The sequence below is a fragment of the Osmerus mordax genome, chromosome 23 (assembly GCF_038355195.1).
Source record: "Osmerus mordax isolate fOsmMor3 chromosome 23, fOsmMor3.pri, whole genome shotgun sequence".
NCBI lineage: Eukaryota > Metazoa > Chordata > Actinopteri > Osmeriformes > Osmeridae > Osmerus > Osmerus mordax.
The window spans coordinates 4,566,347-4,578,604 of NC_090072.1; positions in this window are offsets into that span (position 1 = coordinate 4,566,347).

Sequence of the window (12,258 nt, forward strand, 5' to 3'; positions counted from 1 at the left end):
TATTTTAATGCGCTGAGATGGGGTTGAGTGACGCTAATGGGACTGGGTAAAAAATGGTGTCAATCTGGCACCATGACGGTTCACTGAACAACACATTAGTGCTTAAAGTATTTCAGGACCTTAAGTAGGCCCCTCTCTCTTGAGCCAGTAATAGTGTAGGGATGGGCCACCAGGGTGATTTGAAAATGTGCTTCAGTATTAATAAGGGGATTGGAGGGGGAGGCACACACATCCATTACACAATAGACAACCTTGGATACAGACCCAAAGATGTCTTTATTGTTCTCCGAGTTCAATGCTAATCCACTTCCTAATGTTCCCCTAGAATCCATTTCATCTCCACACTCCAAACCCCAAAACATCTCCAATCACGCAATCAGGAAAGGGCATTTCTCCTCCACACCACGTTAGAGGCCAGTATGCACTAGAGGAAGCCAACGATACTAAGGGGAAATATATAGCTTTGTCACTAGCTCTCTGGCCAATGAGGCCATGAAATGTGATTGCGTTAAACAATGGCAAAGTTCTGAAGCAAGCTACGATCAGTGGTGGTGGTGTTGGTATGAAGCCCAAGGGCGACATACAAATCTGTGAGAAAACAGTTTACACTGTGAAAACAAGCTATCCGCTATTACTGTAGCTCTGACCACAGATGGGGAGAGAAAGAGAGAGAGAGAGAGAGAGAGAGAGAGAGAGAGAGAGAGAGAGAGAGAGAGAGAGAGAGAGAGAGAGAGAGAGAGAGAGAGAGAGAGAGAAAAAGAGAGAGAGGGAGTAAACCACACTCGCTTTGAAAACATGTAATAACCTAGAGGTGGCAGAGGTCAAGTGCCTCCACTCTATCTACAGTCGAGACAATTTGATACCAAAGACAGATCGACAGAGAGTAATTTTACCACTTGACATTATTGCAAAATAAGCGGTCTCGCTTCTCCACCTGCGACAAGTCATCTTTCAGGGTTCCGATTCACCCGCAGGGCAGATCTGACAAATACTCATCGGTCAAGGGAGAGTGAGAAGATTCCCTATCATTTTTATGATCGTTAAAGATACGTTTTTACATTGTTCTCGGCTGGAACTATGAATTTAACAAAGGCCATATCATGCCGTCCTCTGTCTTTTAGTTGGTGTATAAAGGATTAAAAGAGGTCCTGCAAGTTACTGGATAAACATTTAATTCAATGTAATATAATGTAAAGTGAATTCAGAATGTCCAGAGTACCTCCTGGGGAAATGGAAGAGCAAGGTTCAGAGCCATGGGAAAAAAAAACATTACATTACATTGCTCTTTCTATTTTCTATTTCCTCTGTTTTATATTTGCAAAGTAGTTTATTCAGTGCTGACAGCACTGTTAGTGAGCTTTATTTAAAAGGATTTACTGTATATCAATAAACTGTGGGTTTATGTAAGACTAGCTCTTATTTCACAGTCCCTTCATCCAGAACAAATTAAATGGCTACACGTCCTTCACACGTAATGCCTGTCTCACCAGTGTCGCCCGACTTGGTATCATATCAGCTGTGACTCGAAAACTGACTCTGCAAACACTTAGCATGTGAATGTCCCTTACAGTGGTACATTTGACAACATTACAAAGCACAACACACGTCCACTGTAGGGAAATTGTTCACACACTAGACTCCACAAAATGGAGGGGTTTTGCTGAATTCTTATGTGACCCTCTACTGAAGCCTCCTCGAGATAGAGCTAGAGGTTAATAACCCACTATTCTGCAATAAACCTCAAAGTGAGTTGGTAAAGATGCTTTGACCTCAAAGTCTGAGTGTGTTATTGTTTTTTTTTTTATACTCGATCCCTTTCCATTTGCTTCTCGATCTGTTGTTGTTTTGGTTAGTTCAGCCCTCGGTGCTCCTCAGTGTGATGCCCTCTCCCTACAGCGTCAGGGGTGCTGAGCTGGTCCGGGAATTCATCAGTGGCGCGGCGCCCCTTCTGGGGTCGGAAGACCTTGCGGCTGTGATTGTCCTACTCCTCCTGATCCTTGAGCGTCCAGAGGACTACAGTTGGTCTGGCTCCCTCGCATACACATGCACGCACATTTGTAGTGTGTTGTAGTTTTCTGATTCCAATTGGCTTTGATGGGCCCGTTAGCCCTCGGAGATACACTTCAGCAGAGTGAGCCATAGGCGAAAAAAGTACTGCGGAGAAAGCGTCTGGTTAAATTGTTGGAACATTTATTGAATCCCACTAATTGGTTTATTAAGTTACAGTGAAATAGGTTTTCTGTCTTCCTTTTAAGTTGAACTGTGGACATAGACACCTTTTGGGGGGTCAAGCGACTGGCAAGTCAGGTTAAAAGCTTAATTGGACTAAACCAACAAGGATCCTCTAAGCTGAAAATTAAGTAGGAAGCAATAGGATTTTGACTAGCTGCTCTTCTAAATGATGCATTCAGTCTTATTCAAGCTGAGCCCATCACACAGAATTTGAGGACTGTGGACAATGTGTATGAATGACTTTGCTGCATATGGTTTGTGCTTGCTTATAAAATGGTGGCTCAGTTATCTCAGTCATGAATAATTTTTTTTATTTCATAGGTTGTGTTGTGTTTCATCAGTTCTACAATTGTGTGTTTGGAGTCACGAAAAAAAGGAAAACGTATTATTTGAGCTTTCATCAAACCGGACAAATTCCAGAACGTTCCAGACGACATGTAAATCACAAACACATATTGTACTGTAGATTTTTCAGCTTTTCACATCTGCTTTTCCCTTTCCATACACTAGAAAGAAAATTCCAGGACTTCCAGGGCTGGGGAGAGTTTAATGTGTATCCTCGTCTGGGGCCGGCACACACGCTTGTCCTCATTCATTGCCGTTATGTCCAGTCCATTCTCCAGCGACGAGGGCGGACGGACATAAAAGCCCAGAACAGAGAGGTGCCCCCAGGCTACACTCTTCATCTAGCGGGGCTTTCCAATACTAGTGATGACCAGATCAACTCAAGCTACCCCCCTCCCTCCCTCCCCCTCCCCCTCCGACCGAGGCTTGGACAACACTGCCCCAACATAACGCTAATGAGCCTAAACGATGCCCGTTCACACAGACACTCAGACAAAACGCTTCAGACGTGCAGCCCGGGCGAACGTGGGAAGTAGCCGACCTCCAAATCCCTCAGAGGAGTGCAGTGTATTAAAACTCACTGACGGACATGCAGCTAATCCTCGGTGGCATAAATGACCTTGGCGAGGGCGGGTAGGAGATCGGAGGGCCCGCCGGGCACATCTTGAATAATAAGGGTTCAAGTGGTTTCATGTTGATGCTAAATATCTACACGAGGCCCTGCAAATTGGAAATACGTAGTTTGATTTGCTGAATTGATCTTCAAAGGAGTGTAAAATATAATGAATTTGCAAATGGAACTTATGTCTCACTTAAAAACATAAAAGCTTATCTGCTATTACCTAAAATTGCACAGAAATTAAAAAGATGATAGTCCCATTTTGGAAAAGAAATCAACTAGAAGTACCAGCTAAGGGTTATTCAGTGCTATCATTGTCAAAGGCCTACTTTTGGGACACTGCCTTCAAGTCTGGCACAAAACTCCCACTGCCAAGCACTTTGTTACCTCTGGACAGCTGTATCACCTTTCCCACCCTGTGGTCACTAGCAAGAAAGTGGAAGAAAACAGTGCAGCACAAAGAAAGGAGGAGGGATGTTTTTCATACCTCGAGTCTCCTGTGGCCGAACTGAGGAGCACAGCTTCATTGTGAGGCGTCAAAACAGAGAGACAAAGAGAGGGAGGGAGAGCAAGAGGGAGAGCGAACGAGAGACAGGTGATATACCTCACTGAGGTGAGCGACAAGGACGGTGCGAAGCCCTGGCGGACCATAATCCTCCACCAGCGACCACGTCCTCCCTCCCACCAACACTTCCCCGTGAGCAAGGACAGGATGTTTTTTTTGTCTGGAGAAAAGTGCACTGATGTAGACGACGGGGGGGGGGGGGGGTGAGGGGGCCTAGTCTGGCGGTAGACATACCTGAGGGACAAAGCTGAGCCTTACATGGAGACATATTACAATGTTCTACTTCGTCTGAGGGACTGACAATAGAGCTACTCCACAGTACCAATAGGTCCGTCTTAAATCGGAGTACCAACAATTCTTAAAAAGGGAGACTGCGTTTGACAATAAAAGATGCTCTGGGTGGAACAGGAGAGAGAATCTTAGAAGCGTGAACCGGGGGGATAAAAGGAGGATAGGTGGGGATAAGGAATGTAGGGGATGGATGTAACAAGAGCCTGAAGGAGGAAGAGAGTGATACTTGGATAGGAAGGAGGAAGAATGGGTGGGAAAATTAGAGATGGAAGAGAGGAAAAGAGAAAATGAGAAAAGGGAGGAAGTCAGTGAAACCAGTCTGTGTATTATTCATTATTATTAATAATGAATATAGGTTCTTTCTGGGACTTGTTGGTTCAGTCTGTAGAGGGTGTAATTTGAGTGGGATAGGCTTTCAAACAAGCGCACTCCATCACCTGGCCAATAGCAGAAAAGACGTGGGCTAAGAATACCTTCCATTTTCTCCAGTCACACAGATTGTGGTGTTCCCCAATAAAGAATGATGGGTTCTGATCTGACAACTACATGGCATGCTTCAGAGTTCTTTGCTAACATTTCATTTCAGACACTGATGGTTCTAAACCAACAGCACAGAGGATGTGAGAGATCTTTGGTTCAAACTTTTGCTTTGGTTTGACTTTAAAGTATGATCCTTCCCTTGAGAGAGACAATAGTAGTACACCAACTTCTCACATTTATTATTATCATATGCCTTTACATCTATATTTTCTTAGATTTAAAAAGACTGTAAATTTATGGGATGACATACAGTAGAAGGTGAAAATTGGCTGTGAAAACTTAAATGAATATCTATGATGGTATGGTATTACTGGATTCATTTTAGCGATTAATTTCTTTGTCAACCTCCATTATCACATTGACACTTAATAATCATGCCACAAGATATTCTTTCCCTAACTCTGTGTCAACTTGACTGCCTCTGTGCAGTCTGTTTATGAATGTTTTCCTCTGTACATGTCTGTTATTTGCTTTTTTTTTTTTTATCTGTTCTGTCTTTGTGTGGTGAACATATGCAAATTGCCCCATGATAGCAACAACAAAAAGACAGACAAGCTGCTTTTCGGAAATAACAAAACTGCCAAGTTTCTGTCGTTTTATCTTCAGAGTTGCTTTATTCTTTGAGATGCATAGCAATCCCCTACAGGTGACATCTTCCTATGTATACCAAATTGCAGCTGACAACTACCTCCTTCATTTACAAGCAATGTTTATTCCTACCGTTGTGCACAACAACAACGTCTAGCAATTCCCAACCCAAAAACTACAAATACTTGCGAACAAAAAAAGTTATGTGTTGCCTTCAGGCCTTTTCCATTGATGTACTCAGCAAACAATACTGCTTCGTAGCTCTTCTCTCGTTCCTTATCTTATTTGAGCAGTAGATTTAAGTATTTCTGCAAACTCTCGGCCCGGAAATATAAATCAATGTGGAACAAGATGGCAATCGGTGAATATTGTTGCAAAGGAGAGTAATGAAACCGTCCACCATAGTGAATGACCTGAAGATGTTAACTGATAGAAACCCCCTATAGTCATGGAGACACTCTTACCCTGTTTGAGGATCTCTTTTTCTCTGTCTCTCACGTAGACATACACACACTAACACACGCAGACATCAATGATGGTGTTCTGGGCTGGCCAATGTGAGATAAGACTGTGTAGGCGATGAGATGGGTTCCTTTGTCTGTTTGCTTCCATTATAAAGCTTCTCTATTTCAGTCTTGTTTGGGTTTGTTTCATAGGAGCTGTGGAATTATAATTCAATCTCAGGGAGGGATAGTGTTGTGTGCCAGTTTGTATTCCCCATGTTAATTCACAGTTAAGTGTGAAGATGCGCTACAACCTTTCTTTGGAATTAATTAGCATGTTTACCATTGTTATTTTCTATTTCTGAGGACCTTAGAATGATCAAAGAACAAAGCTTGTTAGAAGAATGGGACATTCAGCATATATTAGGCTAACAAGAACTGAGATTTCCCCTACATCTGTTGGCAATGTCAGCTTCCCCCCTTAATCTATCAAATATGAATCGTCAGCTTTTTCGAACGTTTTACATGATTGTGTTTACAACCTATTTTTGAGAAGTGTTTGCCGTGTAAATGGGTGAATCATTATGCCTTGATTGACATGCTAAATCACATCATTTATCTCTGATTGGAGTTCTCAACTTGTTGGATTCTGTAGTAAAATGACACTCATGGGGAAGCAGTCACCATCAGCTTGAGTCTGTACTTAATCTTTCCTTTTCCTCTCCTTTTTACCTCAGCCAGTCATTGCCAAGTCATAGTGCACCCTACAATATGGTAAGATATGGACACAACTGCAAGGAACCAAAAAAATTATGGAAAGAACAAATATTCTTATGTTTGTTGTTCACACACTCCACTCAGAAATACAAATCATGATGCCTATTGTGCAGTGCAAATGAACACAAGCCATATGTGAAAATACAGGAAAGGCGTTCTGTTTTATATGTCTCTACTAAATGATTCATTAGGAGGCCAGAGAATGCAATGTACGGAGAAATGCAACACAGACATGTTGGGGATGAAAAACAAGTGTTGTTGAAACCAGATGGTCATGAGTGCCACAGTACTTGTTGTGTTAGTGCTTTCCGTTAGAAACTCAAAGTCGTACCCCTTACAGTGTTTTTACTATGTTGAATAGCACTTTCATGTTATGAAACAGGGTTCATATTGCTAGTTCCCCTTGCTTGTCTTGGAGAAAGATATGTTTGTTCGCATGTTTGATTAACTTCCGGAGAAAATCCCCTTCCCACAGGAAGTAATGGGTGGCTGTTAACCTTAGAACATTGTGAGTATGTATCAAAAGGTTGAAGGCTGCTGTACTATATAATGTCTCTATTTTGACCTGGATGTCAAGAATAAAACACCATAACTGGGTCTCTGTCATACTGATTGTAACATAACTGTTACACATACACAGTCACAAGGCCTTAGTTATCAAAATATAATTCCTACGTTAACAGCCTCTCACCTGAAAGCGTAAAGGTTCATTATGAGTCAGCTTCCCTCCACTTCTCTACAAACACATGCTGGGATTTAATCACTTAGTGACCTGGAAAAGCCTCTGTTTTGGGAAGTACATGTGCCTGTGTTGGTACAGAGAGAGGAGAGAAAGAGCGAGGGAGAGGAAGAGAGAGGGAAGAGAAGGAAAGAGAGAGAGGGCGACAATGTGGCTCGTGAGAGAGAAATAACTACTCACGAGTGATTAAGATGGAGTCTGAGTCATGGCAGCTGTCTGAGGAGGAAAATGGAGAGAGAGGGTGCAATGTTGAGATAGAGAGAGAGAGATGTGGAGAGAGAGAGAGAGAGAGAGAGAGAGAGAGAGAGAGAGAGAGAGAGAGAGAGAGAGAGAGGATGCCGACAGAGAGAGAGAGCCCTGGTGTTCGGTGCTCAGCACTTTCCCTGACGACAGCACTACAGTGTGGGGGCCATCAACTCGTAAATCACTTCCACCTCAGTTTCAGTCCCATTTACATTTCAGGGAAACCCTAAAGCTCCAGGCCAGAGAGGTGGGTTTAGTTAACTGTCTCAGGATATATCAATTACTGTACAGCAGCATGCAGCTACTCTAGAGAATGGGGGGAGATGAATGTAAAATGATGCAAGGGCAGAAAGTATCCCACTTTTGGCCTTGCCTAACAATAAGTCTTTTCAAATCCACATTATCAGATTTTCTCGTTGATTGATGACATTGTGGTATTGGGAGTAATTGCTTATGAGCGTTTGAGTATTCATTAGCCTGATGACTGGAGGGGAATGGGTTCAGTGTTAATTACAGATGGAGAGGTAGATAAGGGTGCTTCAACACCAAGTTCCTGAAGTACTAGCAAGTGTGCTTGGAAGTACACTTGCTCACACCTTTGCGGAGAGAGACAAGAGTATCCTAAGTGACCACTGATTAATGTTTCCTCTTAACCATGTTCTGTCTTGATCGGATTGTATGAGAACACAAAATGACAAATGGCCATAGCACATTAGATGTTAACATTGTGCTTGGCCCGTGACGACAAAACAAAAAAAACAAATGTGGGCTATGACCGCTTGCCTCCCACTCCTGTCCTTCGAAATCCTCTGAGCTGGCGCTAATACTGTACAGTAGCTCAGTGCCTGAGGGTACATGTAGAATGCATTGAGCCCTTACCCCAGTGGGCTTTGGAGTTCATCCGAAACCACAAGACTCCCTCACACACACGTGAGCGCATGCGCACCACACGCACACACACAGATACTGGGAGCACATTCTCGCATACAAAAGCGAACTCATTCCTACATCAGTCTGCTTCCCCCTACCCACCCCCCCCCCCCCTGAAAACCCCAAAATATGAGTTGAGAGGTATTGTATGAAGACTAATGAACAGTTTATTCTTTATTCTATTCTAACATTTCTCAATGTGTTCAATTCACATTTGCTGGCCCAAATGGCTTCCAAAATGATTTTGTTTCTGAGTCACAGGAGGTATTGTGGGTACAGTGTTCTGTTGCATTCTAGATCTGAGTTGAGAAGTGAAGGTCACTGTGTTTCAATACAGTGACCAAAGATCATTACGAAACACATTGAATTCTCAGGGTTTTTCTGTGCACTGTTGTTATTTCAAGGCTATTTTCCCTTCTTCATACAAACATGAGTCAAGGTTGAGACCAAACTACATGTTAAAAAACATCACTTACATTGCAAAGGTTAGCTATTGCACACCAGTGTTATGTGCATAATTGTATTTCTACTATTCCACAGTGCAGGTAAGTGATACCACAGCAATACATAATTAAAAGCTAGAACTTGAATACCACATCCCAAGTCTTGGAGTGTGTGTGGGGGATGGTGGCAGGGTGGCTTGTGAGCAGCTTCAAAGAATGAGTCCTTAAACAGACTAATATATTTGTACTGAAAGGTTGTAATGCTGAGTGTTTAAAGACAAAATAAGATAAACAGAGCTTCAGCAGATAGTTTACTTTGACAACATTTGTGTGGAAAAAAAGGCCAAACTGTGTGGGTTTGAAAGAAAGCACATAGTATCTCTGTCATCATCATCAAAAACAAAATGAATACCTAGGCTTTGGCTTAAAAGGTTCCATGAAGGGAGAAGAGCGACTCGGTATGAATATCTGTGCACACATGAAAGCATATATCAGACTAAATATGTGTTGATTTGAAGTTATTTAAAGCAAATTATGCCATGGAAACCACATACATCCACATCAGAGCAGTTACAGTCCCTGTTAATTTTAGAAAGAAAAAGAAGCAATTAGTATAATGTGCATCTTTGTTTAAGTTCACATGCTTCCCTCTCACAAACTACACACTACCAATTCCTGAATTTAATTAGTCCATATTTTAACTGGATAATGCAATGCTTTGGATTTGGACATTTAGCAGAAGCAGACACAAATATGTCAGCTTTGGCAAATATACTCGTATGGCTTTCAGGAAGGGGCCCTGAAAACCATTAGACATTGTCAATCTCCCCCCCCCCCCCACCCCCCCCTAAAGGTTTCCGAAAAACAATCCCACAAGCTTATCATGCTCTGCCTGTCTCTACAGCTTCTGCTGACGGGTGACACAATTGTTACTTCTGTCACATATGAATGTCAGCGTCTCTTTTCCTCCGCCACTGCCATCGTCCTGTTTTGCCCCTGCTTCGTTCACTCTGTGTTCAGGCTCGCTTCGGAATCGGTGGCACAGCCTTGGTCCGGTTTGCTCACTCAAAGTCCCCCAGGACAATATGGTAACTCACAGAGAAATGGGAAGAGGCTGTAGCTAACTAGACACCCCAGAACCACTTCCCTATCCATACTCCTCCCATATCTCTCTCTATTCTCTCATTCTTTCTCTCTCTCTCTCTCTCTCTCTCTCTCTCTCTCTCTCTAAGTCGTTCTTTCTCGCCTTGCATCCCCTTTCTGCTCATTTGAAACACAATTCTTAAAATCTCTTGTCTGTGTCATACATAAATAACCACTACCCCCCACCCCCGCTACCCCACAGATGTATCCACCCATTAATGTGGTTTGTGCTGCTGAATTATTTAGCTGGGAAGAAGGGTGAAATGTGTGGGGTTATAAAACGACCTGAGGAACCCAGACAGAACTGAATAAGATAATGGCAATGTTGCGGGAGCTTTCCAACAGGGGGATAGCAATCTTTATGAACAGGAAGATGCTCTCAGAAAGCTCTCAGACACTTAGTATATTATTGAGTGTCTGTAAAGGTTGTCTTTGTGCTGCTAGTGTGTTGTGCTCAGTTTGTCCAGCACACCTCATTCATAAGCAAACCTGCCAAAGTGCAAATTAGCATTGGGATTACGATCCCAATGTCCCTTTGAGAGGTCTGAAAATAGGAGAGATGCTTTGAGGTTTTGGTTTGAAACCATAGCAGTGTCTTACCCTACACAACCTACAGAAGTTTAAGGAGAGGGCAAAGGGTCAAAGGTTGTCCACATCAGTCCAAACATAGATGCCACTTAAAGAAAGTGCAGGTGCCAGCAGTAATATTTCTGGCAACAGGATTGCATAAATTATCTACATTGATACAGCTTTTAAGGTACATACTGAGTTATCTTTGTTTAAAGTGGCAATATAGACACATACACCATAGTTGTGATGACATTGTACAAAAAGTTGTCCAGAGGACTCAGGGGAGATTAGAACCTCATTGTGAGCGACGGTCAGATCAACCCACCAACCCTCACAGATATATAGTCTACTGCATATTTGTTAACATATTTTTCACGACTGAGGTAATAGTGTGAGAAAAACAAACCCCATTTGTGCTATCAAGGGTGCTGAAAATGGCTCGGATGCATGGGGGATTTGAGGATGAATGAATGATAAAATCACCACAGACAAGTTTGCTGCTTTGCACAATTTTGTCCAAAGTTTCCCATTGCTTTTAATAGTGCCTCGCCTGCTGTTTTTAAAAACAGACTTCGTGTAGATACTAATTTATCACAAATTAATGATTCGGGAATATCAACATTCTGTTCTGTTATCAGGTTGATTAACAAAGCTTGTAGGACAGCTGACAGCCAGCGTTTTACAACTGTCAGCCCCATCGCCATGGCGTCCTCGTACGAGTCTCATTCGCGTAGGCAGTGAACCCACCTCCAGCAGCATACCGCATCTTAATTGCCCGTAAAATGATCATCTGCATTGAAAGAACAAAAAGAGACTCTGATGCTATTGGTTCAGAAGCTCGTTCTAGTCCCCGCCCCCACTCGCCTAGTCCTGGGACTCAGCCTCACACCCCTAAATAGAAAGTGCAGAGCTCGGGGAAAACGACCAGTAATTGGACAAACTTTGGGCCAAATGTACCGGAGGCTATCCCATGGGGAACTTTACCTCAGGCTACATAAAACACTGACACAATTACCAGGAACAGCTTCCCACTTTTTTAATGTGCAATATGTGTCTTTTTAATAATAAAGAGGTATTGTCCCATGACACGTATCTGCTCCTAAGGCCTCTCTTCAACCAGGTGGAGGTAGTTTTCTGTAGAACAGCCTGGTCCCAAGCCACCAGGCTGCTTCGGAAGTTCTACCATGGCGATGACATCACATCTGTAAACTTTGCTGAAGCTACTCTGTATCTATTACCAATCCTTCAGCAGTTTGCATCACAAGGTGTGTATCATTTGATTGGTTAAGACATCATGGAAACAAGAAGTAAGTAATGTGATTACGTTTGACAGGAGAATCAGACAGGGTTGTGTGTTGCCATCTACCTCTGAGTCATCCTGTGCTTCCTCAGAACCCTGGCTGCTCTGCTTCATTATGTTAGAATTAGCAAACAAACTCTAACTGATCTACCAGCCATGGCAAATTGACAGTGAAGACATCAATAACCTAAATGCTTATTTGGATTGATGTGAAATTAACCTTAATAGTCAGACGTCAAGCGATTGGTTCAGGATAAAGCTGCTGTATTGTATTAGGGCAAGGCAAATTGTGACATTGGAAAGGCAATCATTTTAAACAGTAGGGGCGTTTTTAGCTCCAGTTGGAGACCACCAATGGCCTTTTGAGGTCAGCAAATTCCAATTTATTTACAATTAAAGAGTGGGGCCGTAAATTAATTAAAATGCCTTTGCTCAAAGCTAAAAGCTTGTCCGGAATAGTTCAACTCCAGGCATTGCCGGTCTGGTCAAG